The following is a 13028-nucleotide window of genomic DNA, read 5'->3' on the forward strand; positions in this document are numbered from 1 at the left end:
TTAAAAATAATTAAAAAAAATAACTTGTTTTTTAATTTTTTAAAAATTTATATAAAATAAATATTCCATCAAAGATCCATAATAGGCAAATAATTTAAATTTTAGGACTTGAATTTGGATTTGTGTGAGTTTAGAAGAAAGTTTATACATAATCCATACAAAGTGAAGTTTACGATTTGAATTCCAAGCCTCCATAAGATGTTTTACAACTGTTTATATAAATTTGGGAAATTAAAATTAAGGTGGTATTTTTATAATTATTTAAAAAATTAAAAATAAAATAAACTTATTTCAACAAGCAAAAGTCTATGCTAAAAACGTAAGAAAAGATTGAAACTTGATGCAAAATCTAAAGAGTGTATCTCAAATTGTTCAACAAAGTTGTGAAATGTTTTACTTAAAAAAATACTATCAACAAAAAAAGGGAAGTTGAAGCCCATACTAGATCAAACCATTTTATGCTCTTAGAAAGTCAACTTGAAGGTGTGAAGGGCAACTTAAGAAAAATAGTCAACCAAGGGAAACAAAAAAATCTGCTTCAATAAGCCCTTTTGTTAATAAGTAGTATGATATCAAAGAAAAAAAATCAAGGGGCACTAGAAACAAAGAATATCTTCCATAAATCTTTTATGGAAGATTTCTCAAAATATAACTATGATAGCATCATCTTTTCCTATACATATTTTGAACAAGCACTGCCTCAACTATGCAGAATTGAAGGTGTGTCAGTGCCGTGCCCCAAGCCCACTCAAACATGTGTTAAGACCAAAATTTGTTTATTTTATTATTCAATATATGTGGACACATGTCAAAGGTGTCCAAGTGTGCTTCATGTGTTTTATGTGAGTGAACTACAGAGAACCAAAAAGTTTCCACCACTTGTATGAAAATTAGACAAATTTAATCTTTTAGAACAAATGAAAAAAAATAAAACAAATTGATCTTTTATTTGTGTAATTCAAGAAAGGAGGTAGAATTGCTTTAGCAACCCCCAACGTCTATCAAATTCTATGACAATATTCCTCTTGTATATTGATAAAGAAATTTCATAATTGAAGATGTAAAACAGAGCTTCAATAGAGTTTTGCGTTCATTGGTCATTTCAAGGACTCCTATTGTGTAGTGCACCGATGACCTTCCAACATGCTACAATTGTCTCATTAGGCTAAGATAATAAAATTGGTGTAGCTTATTTTTCAAAATCCATGATACTAATACAAATTGGAAAGGTTGAAGAATAATTCTACATTCTAGATTTAATATCTACTTATTAATACCACAAGTAGATGGTCAATGCAATTGTGCTCATAGTTTTTGTTAAATATGTTTGTTTTCATATCTATGTGCATCAAATATGAATATCATACTTGGGAAATTCTTTTGTCAAATTTAAATATAGACAAAAAAGACGACATATTGTTCGTCAAATCATTATGAGCCCTTAGAGGTATTATTGGAAATTATTTTCCAAATCATAAGACCACCAAAAGTTTCATAGGGGAGTTAAGGGAAAGTATTAGCGAATTCATATAGGAAATTTCCAATGTTTGACACTACTAAGGCAGATCCCAATATGTTGGGCGGTCCACGGCCTTCTCAACCCAAAAAGCTAACTCATGGGGTTGAGAAGGCCTTGGACCGCCCAACACTGGTATCAAAGTCATGGTTTAACATTCTCCCAGGATGACGGGCATGTGGTGCCGCCAATTTGAAGCTCAATGTGTAAGGGAGAGATTATTGGGGTTATCCCACATCTGTTGTGGAAGGCGCTGGTGGTCGGTTATTAAGTGTGAGGGAAAGTTTCACCCCAGGAGCTAACTTTTGGGGTTAAGAAGGCCCAAGACTACCAAACACTAGTATCAGTGGTCCAGGGCCTTCTCAACCCCAAAGTTAGCTCATGGGGTGAGACTTTCCCTCACACATAATAACCGACTACCAGCCCCTTTCACAACCAATGTGGGATAATCCCAACAATCTCCCCCTCACACATCGGTCTCCAAATCGGTGACACCACATACCTAGTATCCCGAGGAGAATGTTGAACCATGACTCTAATACCAGTGTTGGGTGGTCTTAGGCCTTCTCAACCCCAAAAGCTAACTCATGGGGTAAGGCTTACTAATATGAAAATAAAAAAGTAGACAAACAATTAGGGTATATGCTGGGATCATAGATTATCCCAAAGGCCATGATTTGCCAATCTTTCTATTTTAGATGTAATGCAACACAAACAAATCTTATATAATTTATAATTAAAATATTTCACAAGATTTTCTAATATTTGTCAATACAAAAACCAAAAGATGGGTACCTATACTATACCAACAACTGCCACAGCACCAACTGCACCAACTGGGTGGCCAATCATTGACTTTATGAAACTTTTAATTGTACAAATTAGAAATCTCATCAATCATGACATAAATTTTTTAAAAATTTTGGTAAATGGCGTTGAGAATTCCACTTGTAAGTTTGTCTCACATTGGAAAAAGTGAGTGGATGGTATCAGAGTTAGGTTGAATAGTGTCGATACGAAAGTGTTCCTCTGTTAGGATCCTTGATTTCATGTTTGATGTCTAAGAAAGACCTTATCTAAGTGAGTGCTTAGAGACCATTGCGGTTCAGTCGCTTCCTGGAGGTCGACCTAGTCAAAGTGGAATTTCATAGGATAAAATAGAGTAGACACAATTGGTATGTACTATTCATCCTAGGCCTTTTGCTTTGTTGGTTGCTATTGAATATATAGAAGATGGCAGAAATTAGTGCAGTAGTAGAAGAAACTCTGTCCATATGAACTCCAACCCCTTCAGCTTCGACATCATCGTCAAATACGATAGTTAATGCTTGGTTTGAGGTGGAGAAATTTGATGGTAAATGTTAGCCTTAGTGGCTAAACCATCATTGTTTAATGTGTTTTGATGATATTAACCTATATGTTGTTCCTAGTGTTTTCTTATCTTTGCAGATCATGTTTACTATAGGTACTTGTACATGAATTATTGGATCGAAGGCAAAGATCGGACCGAGTAGACGTCAAGAAGGAAAGATCAAATGGACATGTACTCGGAATGACCTAAGCACAACCAAAGGAAGCTTAATTGTAGAATTATTTGTAATAAGGGTTGTGTGAGGTAGTATGTTTTGTAACTCTTGTGAGTGTGTTTCTTGCATGATTTCTGAGCAAGAGTTGAGCAAAGCACATGCATACTAGGACACATGAGTTTATAAGATTGCACTAAAGACATAAACACAAACTCACCTTTAATGGCTTTCTTAGTTAAAATAAGAGTTTGTCAAATGAATCCTAAACCTCAAATATGTTTTCAAAGGGACAAGTTCTTAACATCCTAGTTTTAAGAACATTTTTATACTTAGTCCCGATTGTGTTAAAACAAGTTTAATGTCCTAAAGGTTCAAATAAAGTCAAGTATATTTACAAAAGGACATACTAAGCATATAAGATATCAAAATGAGTTTTCAAACATGTTTTATTAATTAAAATATCTTATATTCAAAAGGAAACTCATTTGGACAAGTTTTAATCTTCATTAGACTCAATATATTTCATATACTTTTTTCCAAGAATGTTTTAAGTCATTAAAACACTTTTTGACAAGGAAAAACAAAGCAATTGTCACTACCGTAGTGCAACCTTGAGTCCTAAACACCCTTCGGTATTTTGGGAATAACTTTTTATAAAAAAGTCCAAATGGGAAGATCTTGGTGTCCTTGGAAAGCTAAGACAAAATTCCACAACTTTCATGTTTATGACTTTTTATGATTCAGGAACCTCATCGACGAACACAAGGGATTCGTCGATGAATCCAACGAGCAGAATGACGCTAATGGGCGGAAAACGGTTAGTTTGCCAATTAAAATATCTTTTCTTCCCCCCAACGGCTAGTTAACGGCTCCTAAGGCTCTTGGGCTATAAATACAAGCTATTAGACTTGTATTAACATGGTTTTGAAGGCTTTTGATCATTTTTAGTGAAAAATATTTTTTACGCCAAAACCTAAGCTCCTAGCACTTTGTATTGTTGTTCTTCATTCACAAGTGCTCATTATCTCTTGCTCTTTAATTGTGTTTGATTCATTACTTGAGAGATAGTGTGAGGTTTGCTTTGTATTTAATATTTGCTCATTTGAGGAGCATCATATTATATTTCTATCATCTTCTTGTAAAGTTCTTTGTGGACCATTTGGTGAAGGTTCTTTGTGAACCGAAGAGGCTCTTGGTGAGCGGGTAGGAATTTGTTCCCGAGTTGTAAGGCTCTCTGCCGGTGAAGGAGATCGTATAGTGGAATCGTTGAGTTGGTCTCAAGGCGTGGATGTAGGCTTGGTGCCGAACCACGTAAAAATACCGGTGTTGATTTTCTCTTCCTATACTCTTTATTATTTGTCTTGTGTATGATTTAAATTTCATATATTGTGATATAATTACTTGCATCTTGTCAAGTGTTTTATTTTGTAGAAAAAATTTGTAATTCCACAAAAGATTCTATTCACCCCCCCCCTCTGGACTATATACTCTCGGGCTAGGACTCCCAACAAGTGGTATCAGAGCGAGGCGCTTGTATTTTCGAAGTAAAATCTAGAGCGTAAAAGATCAAATGGAGTATTCAATGAGCACCTTTTCATATGGACGATCTATTTATCAACCACCGATCTTCAACGTTACAAACTATCACGCGTGGAAAAATCAAATGTCCATATTCATTCAAGCATACGACTTGGATTTGTGGTAGATCATCTCCAAAGGAGACTTCTCAATCACAAAGAAAAATAAGGATATTCCAAAGACTTTATTGGAACAATCACCAAGCAAAAAAAGGTTAGTTGAACTAAATTTTAAAGCAAAGCATATTATTCTTTGTGGTTTAAATGATGATGTACATAGTCATATTTGTGAATGTCAAACCACAAAAGAAATATGAGATGTACTTGAAAACATCTATAGAAACACATCACAAAATGAACAATCAAAAATATGCAAGTTAGTTAGAGAATATGAAATATTTAAATTAAATGATGGTGAAGAAATTTCTTCCATGCTCACTCGGTTCACACGCCTCATAAACAACTTAAAAGCATTTGGTAGAATTTATTTATTAGAAGATTATATTAAAAAAATTCTCCAATCTTTACCTAAGTCATCTATGACCATTGAAGAAGTAAGAAATCTAGAAAAACCTAAGATAGAAAATGGTTTTGTCTTAGAATCATCTTGTACTAATCAACAAGAAATAATTGAAGATAATGATATTGCATTCTTCACAAGAGAAGTTAAGAAACTTTTAAGTGAAAGAATGCAACAAAAAGAAAAAGAAGAGTCATGCATTTAATGTTACGATTGTACTAACTCAAGGCATGACATGATAAATTCCCCCCCAAATCAAAATGAAGAAAATTTTCCAAATGGGGATCATAATGCCATAAATGGTGCTACTTGGGATCAAATCGATAGATTAGCCACCAATAATGAAAATGAGAAAGAAGCACATCCTTACTTCATGGCTAACGAACAAGAAGATGAAATAAGTTCGGATGAGGAGGATTATGCACCTTCATATGATGAAATTGTGAATAGTTGTGTTAAATTGTTTGATGAATTACTTTTAGTAAAAAGGAAGAACAAAAATGTTAACAAAGAGCTTACTTTGTCAAAACAAATGGAATTTTCTTTGAAAGAAGAAAATAAATCCCTTAAAAGGGAAAATGAGGAGCTTATGGAAAAAGCTCAAAAAGACCATGAAATTCTTCAAGGGAAAGTAGGAATTTTGAAAAACAAAATTGAAAATATTTTGAAAGAAAATACTCTGTTGAAAAACGAAGTTGAAAATCATGGTAAAATCATAGGAGGAAAAGAAAACATAAATAAATCTTTGAAAGTTAAGAAAAATAATGTTTCTAAAAAGAATTCAAAATCCTCTTATAAATCACAAGGTTATGCCTCAACAAGCAAAAATAATGCAAATAAGTCAAAACCCTCACATGAAAACAAGATTTGTCTATATTGTGAAAGAAATGGTCATGTTAGATATTTTTGCCCATTTAGAGGAGTTAGAGGCAAAGAAAGAAAAATGGAATGAGTTGTGAAGAAAAATCCATTGGGACCTAAGGAGGAATGGGTACCAAAAGGAAATACATAAGCTCTTTGAATTGTTTCCTTAGGACCTAGGGTTAGGAATTAGGTTTAGGTAGATTTAAACACCACCTAGGTAAAAGTATTTAATGAGCTCAAAATGAAAAATCCCAAATTTTGAATCGTTTAAATTACTTTGTTGGGAACTTTTGAAAATCATGTCAATATTGATGAGTTCAAATTATAAAATCAATGTGATGCTTTAATTGTATATGTCATTATCAATTAGTTCCTTTTTGAAAATGCTGGCTATTATTTATGGGATAAATAGCATGTGCTCCAAGTTTATTAGATGGAAATACCTTGTTTTTCTCATATAAGTTTCTAAGATTTTAAATTTAAGTTCAAAGACATGTTATGATAGGTAAATCCATCTCTTATGGAAAAGAGATGTATTTCTTAGTCACATAATTCGTTTTGATGATATATGCTCTTATTTGAATACATAGTAGAATATCTAAACATAGCATTCATGAATTGAGTTTTAGTAAAAATAATCATAACAACAAGTGGCATTTTAAAATGAATCATTTATTTGTGATATCATATGTTTGGGGAATACCCTCCCATTAGTGGCAAATTAAGAGAACATGTCTCCTATATTCTAAGAGTATTGTCAAATAAAACCAAGTTAATTGAAAGGGTATATTTTCCTCCTTCTACTTTATCTCATGCCATGATTCATGATTTACATCTTGTGTTAAATTCATTAACAAATCATGGGTTATATTTGCATGATATCTTATGAGATATCTTAAAAGAAATTTTTTTTACTCATAAGATTCTTGTTAGGTTATAAGGGGTAATAATGTTTTGAAAGCTTAAAAAGGTGTTTTGTGCTTTAAATTTTAAATTTTAGTATACATTATTATTACACTAAGAACCTTAGGAAAATCAAACCAATATGAGAACTTTAGTGAAACATCCAATCTATTTCGCTTAATATATATATCATTATAATTGGTTATTATATGATAGTATTGGTTATTGCATACTTAAGTAAACCCCAAATGGTCAAAGGATCTTAACTAGTTAAATAATTTTTTAAATGCTATATACATATGTTTTTGTATGAATATCTTAAAATAGAGTATATTTTTTCCACCATACAAAATTGAGCTTTTGCGAATTAATTATAGACTTTGCTCATATAATCCTAAACTCATCTTGAAGCTTAAATGATTAATATATTCAAAAAAAGATCATAAAATTTTTGTGCTTGGGTTCTATAATTGAAGGTAAGTAGCAAATTTAAAGTTTAACCAATAAATACTTCAGTGTATTGTGCTTATTTTGGAAATATCTTTATCTTTTTTTTATATTGGATGCTTCATGTGAACTGAACGCTTACTATCCATTACTTTCTAAATGTTATATTATTTGATGAATAGTTTATATTGATTGAATATACTGAACTGCATGCTTGATTTGAACATAATATACTTAGTCGATGCAAATTTGTGCATTGCATGCTGGTAATTGACTAGGGTCTGGCATGTTGAATTCATTGAGAAAGGTGCACCTTGTTGATATGGGTAGTAACATCTAATTTTTTAAGTCTTTCATCCATGGGGTATTACATTCTCTCTCACTTATAGAACGCAACGTCCTCATTGCAAACCCATATTTCTAAACTCAGACGATGTGAATCACATCACACTTTCGGTTGGGTGTTGGCTCTGATACCATTGTAACTCCCCAACCTAGGTCTACCAGGGAGCACTGCGTCTCTTCTCCTTCACCTGGACCAGACAACAAGGGAGCGAGCCTTATCAGACTAATAATTGACCCAAAAACCAACATATGTCCTTTTTGGTGTGTTTTGTCCTCACTCACACACTTCCTAAGAAAACTTCCTAGGAGGTCATCCATCCTAAGATTACTCCAAACCAAGCATGCTTAACCGTAGAGTTCTTATGGGAAGACTCTCGAAAAGAAAGGTACACCTTATTGATATGGGTAGTAGCATCTAATCTTTTAAGTCTTTCATCCATGGGGTATTACATTGCCAAGGAGAGATTTTTGTCGGGAACGTCTACTGAGCATGTTATTGAAGCGAAAGAAGACACCCAACACACACGTCATTATGATATTGAACCATACACGAGTGCAGATGTTGGTGGGATGCCTGTTGTGGATTTGAATGAATGTCTGGGATCGTCGTTTGAGCCACAGACGTATGAAAGACCCATTCTTGGCACGAATGATCATGGTGTTTGCAAAGAAATTCCAACAGAACATCCAGGATCATTGTTTGCCATTGCGAACAACACGTTAGACGAGGGGAAGAACATCACAAATGATGTTAATTTACAAGATGACATGTATGAGCAAGAAACTAGTGAAAGGACAAATGAGTTCCCTGATGATGTCGACCCACCCCCTTGTGAAACGAATGATGCCACGTACAACGCCCAGTTTATGGACGAACCTCCTATGTACGGTGTAATTGACGTAGATGTTGCAGATTTGTCACATGATAAGGAGCTTCCTATACGGGTAACTCATTAGAATGAATCGTCTGAGCTAAGTAAGGGAATGCTCTTCAGGTTGAAGGATCAGTTGATAGCGGCAGTGTGAATATACCACGCTCGAACGCACCATGACTTTCACGTCGTATAGTCTACCCCACTGTTGTGGGTTGTTAGGTGTAAGGACTCTAATTGCGGTTGGAGAGTGCGTGCAATGTATTAGATGAAACACTGATTATTTGAAATCACCCAATATGATGGTCCGCACACGTGTTTGAACAAATTTCTCTTATAGGACCATAATCAAATCACGTCGTCCCTCATTGCTAGAGAGATCATGAATATGATCAGAGGTGATGCATCGACATCAATCGCTACATTGAAAAAGTTCATAGATCGTCGCTTCGACTATTCGATCTCGTATAAGAAGGTTTAGTTGGGCAAACAAAAGGCAATTTCCCAAGTATTTGGCGATTGGGAGATGTCTTATCAAACTTTGCCTAAGTAGATTGAAGTGATGTGTGCGTACAATCCTAGTACTATTGCCAAGTGGATGTGGACTCTTATTCCAGGTAACGAGCACACCGCAAAATTTGTACCTGTATTTTGGACGTTCACAACACCTATTCAGGGTTTTCGTCACTGCCCTCATGTTATATGTGTGGACGGGACACACTTGTATGATAAGTACAAGAGTAAACTCCTAATTGCGACGTGCTTGGATGCAAATAGGCAAATATTTCTCAAAAGGAAAGTCTGGACACGTGGAATTGGTTTATGTGTTGTCTTCTTACTATTATTGATAGGAACAACATTTTCCTAATATTAGATTGGCATCCAAGAATTCTCGCTGCAGTGTAATGCAATCCCAATTGGCAACCACCATGTGCCCACCACCGATTCTACCTTCGACACGTGATCAGCAACTTTAGCACAAAAGTACACAATGTCAATCTTAAGCATATGACTGAGCGAGCGGGAAATGAGCATTAGGTAAGAAAATTTAACATGTGGATAGAGAGGATATTCAATGAGGGTGGGGAACCTACAAAGTCGTTTTTTGATCAGATCTCACCTTATATGTGGACTCAGTGCCATGACGGTGGTAGAAGGTATGAGAACATGACCACTCACCTCGTGGAATGTTTCAACGCCATCTTGAAAGGCGCTCATAGCCTCCTAATCGCGGCCTTTGTGCAACTAACATTTTATTATGTTGCACATTATTTCAATAGCCGACGGGAGGCTGCTCGTAACGCAATATTTGGAGGAAATGCATTCACTCCCCATATATTGCTAATGATGGAAAGAAGGAAGTTGAAGGCGACCGAACATCAAGTCACGATGTTTAATTGGTCTAGGGGTACTTTTAGCATCACGACCGCGTAGTTGGGACCTTATAAAGGAAACAACGTCCAAACTTTGAGCATCTAGGATAGACGTGAATGCTCATGTAGGAAGTGGCAAGCGTTACACTTTCCATGCTCCCACCTTCTCGCTGCATGTGCAAAGACATGACTGCATGCTATGCAGTACATTAAGTCATGCTGGAGCATTGCCGAACATTATGCGACATATGCTGCGGATTTTCATCCGATTATGCACGAGGTGTATTGGCCAACATCCTCATTGCCGACTATACTAGAAAATCCTGCATATGCTTGACATAAAGGTCGGCCTAGGAGCTCCCATATACATAATGAGATGGACGGAAGGAAAGGTAGGAAGAGGAGCACATTCAACATATGTCATTAAGAAGGACATAACCACGCAAGGTGTCCGAGAAGGATCCAACCTACGGATGCAGTTGGACCATCGCATTTACTTCGTACTCACTTAGAGGACCTTTAGTACACTTCTTCTTTTGTATATATTTATTGTATTGCAATGGTGCATTTTGTAGGATTGATCCAGGGCTGTCTGATCCGAGCGTCTTGACAATGGGCGATATTCACCGAGCTAGCCGAGCGTGGGCCGATGGGCACGCTGTCCCCTTGTTCTGTCGAGGGGGCACGCAATTTGCGGAGCATTGGTTGGAGGCAAACGACCGCATCATCCGCTAGATCCGCGATGCAAGTTTTTATGGTATTTATCAGATTGCCCACATCTAGTTGGATTGGCATCTCGTGACAGCTTTGGTGGAGCAATGGAGACCCGAGATGCACACGTTCCACCTACCTCATGGGGAGGCAACTGTCACACTCCAGGACGTCGCCGTTTTGTTTAGGCTACCGATTGATGGGCAACCCGTCACTGGTTGTACTGCTGGGCTAGTAGAGGGACCTACAGACCGTCGGGGACGACTCGCGCTACGTACTTTGTGCGAGCGTTTGTTAGGAGTTGTGCCACTTGACAGCGAGTTGGTTGGTCCATGCATCCGTATGCGGTTCCTCGAGGGGGATGTGTTTCGTCAGCTCCCGGAAGATGTAGATGCATAAACTATAGCGTGCCACGCACGAGCCCACTTGTTGCATTTGATATGTGGGGTGATATTTTGTGACGTTTCAGGCGGCTATGCCCATCTGATGTTCCTTCCACTCCTTGCGAACTTGGAAGCGTGTCGCTCGTATAATTGGGGGTTCACTACTTTGGCGTGGCTTTACAGGGAAATGTGTTGTGACGCTCACCACTCAAAGACACAGATTGTTGGCCCATTTTGCCTACTACAGGTTTGGGCTTGGGAGAGATTTCTGTCCTTAGCTCCTACGCGGTGAAGTTTCCTGTATATTCAAAGGGGCCACGACGGTTGTTCAGTTGACCCACTCCCACTCGCATATCGGTTCATACCAACATCATTTATCCCTTCTCATTCATTCTATAAGTACTACGAATACTAATTCGTAGTACTAATCATTACATTCGTAAACTTACGTTTCATCTTATACATATGAAGGAACGATTTGAGGGCACTGACGATTGCGCTACACACATTACCCTGATACAGGTTCGAGTTGGACGTGCACCGAGAGCATGAGGGATAGTCCAATTAAAGTATAACATATAGTATTCTCTTTCTTTCTTTTAGTTACGTATAGTTCACTTAACTTTTGTTTATGTTAAAGTGTAGTTCCTATGGAGGTCCTACATGGCTGAGATTCTAGCCGACCTACCTTCTGAGTATGCAGTTGAGAGTGACCTGTGGGTAGCCCGAGTGCCACTCTATGCTTTCATATTATTGAGTGGTATCTCCCCGACTGAGTCATGCGGCAGTTCGAGTATCAATAAGGCATTTCCGACCACTTTCTAACGTCAGGGGTAGATGTAGTTAGGGATGACCTTCACGACATGGATGGGCGCAGTCGAGGGGTCATAGTTTGGGTGACTACACACGTGATATTCATGACTGCGTGGGAGCATCGGTGAGAGTACATCATACCAGGAGTGGTGGAGGACGGTTCGATGCGTCCCAATGACCCATACTTCTTTTGGTATAGGTCCATCACGCGCCGCTTCGTCGACAGGACCGCTGCTGTATGTTTGAGTCTCGTTAAAAGACTTTAACCCACACTTTCTTTTGTTATGTGTATGTTACGATTTGCATGAGTTAACCAAATTTTTTTCGTATCCTGCAGGTTGACATAGTACATGAGGCAAATCAGATCTCGTCAGATCCTACTATCCACCGATTGATGAGTGCTACATTGGACCTTGTCCACAAAGATGGGCGACGGATCCCAGCTGCTCGACTTGATGTACCAGCATAAGGAGGTCAACCAGCTCTAGTACGAGGAGGACGACATGCCTCCACTAGTCGTTTAGTGAGTTCCATCTCCTCACCACCGATTGTACATGCGGAGTACGTGTTCGGTCTGTCAGCACCGTATGCTCCTTCTAGTGCAGTTGATATTGTAGGACCGTCTAGTAGATCGGCTGACGTCCCATTTGACTCTGCTGCCACCCCATCGATGTCATTTTTATTGGCTGACATTTTTTATGGGGAGGAGGTCGATGCACCCGCTATGCCGCTTCATTCTTGTCCAGAGACATCATATCAGTTTTCACCGCGTGCGCTTCGCATGGATGATGATTACACAGTACCTCTTGGCAGAAATGATCCACATCCAAGACGACGGGATAGGACACCTGATGCAGATGACCAAAAGGGAGAGGGCAGACGCAGACGGTAGCCACCATGACCCCGGAGACGACCTCGCTGCGGCACCGAGTAGTTTAACATTATTTTCATGTCATTTGTATGTATATCATTGATTATTTTTATTTCATTTGTATAATATTGATTATTTTTATTTCATTTGTATATCATTAATTATTTTCATTTCACTTGTATAGCATTTGATTATTTTCATTTCACTTGTATAACGTTTGATTATTTTCATTTCATTTGTATAACCATGTGTCTTGTGCACACTTCATACTCTTGAACTTGGTCTTTGAGTTTATTTATTTATTTAT

The sequence above is a fragment of the Malania oleifera genome, chromosome 6 (genome assembly GCF_029873635.1).
Source record: "Malania oleifera isolate guangnan ecotype guangnan chromosome 6, ASM2987363v1, whole genome shotgun sequence".
NCBI lineage: Eukaryota > Viridiplantae > Streptophyta > Magnoliopsida > Santalales > Ximeniaceae > Malania > Malania oleifera.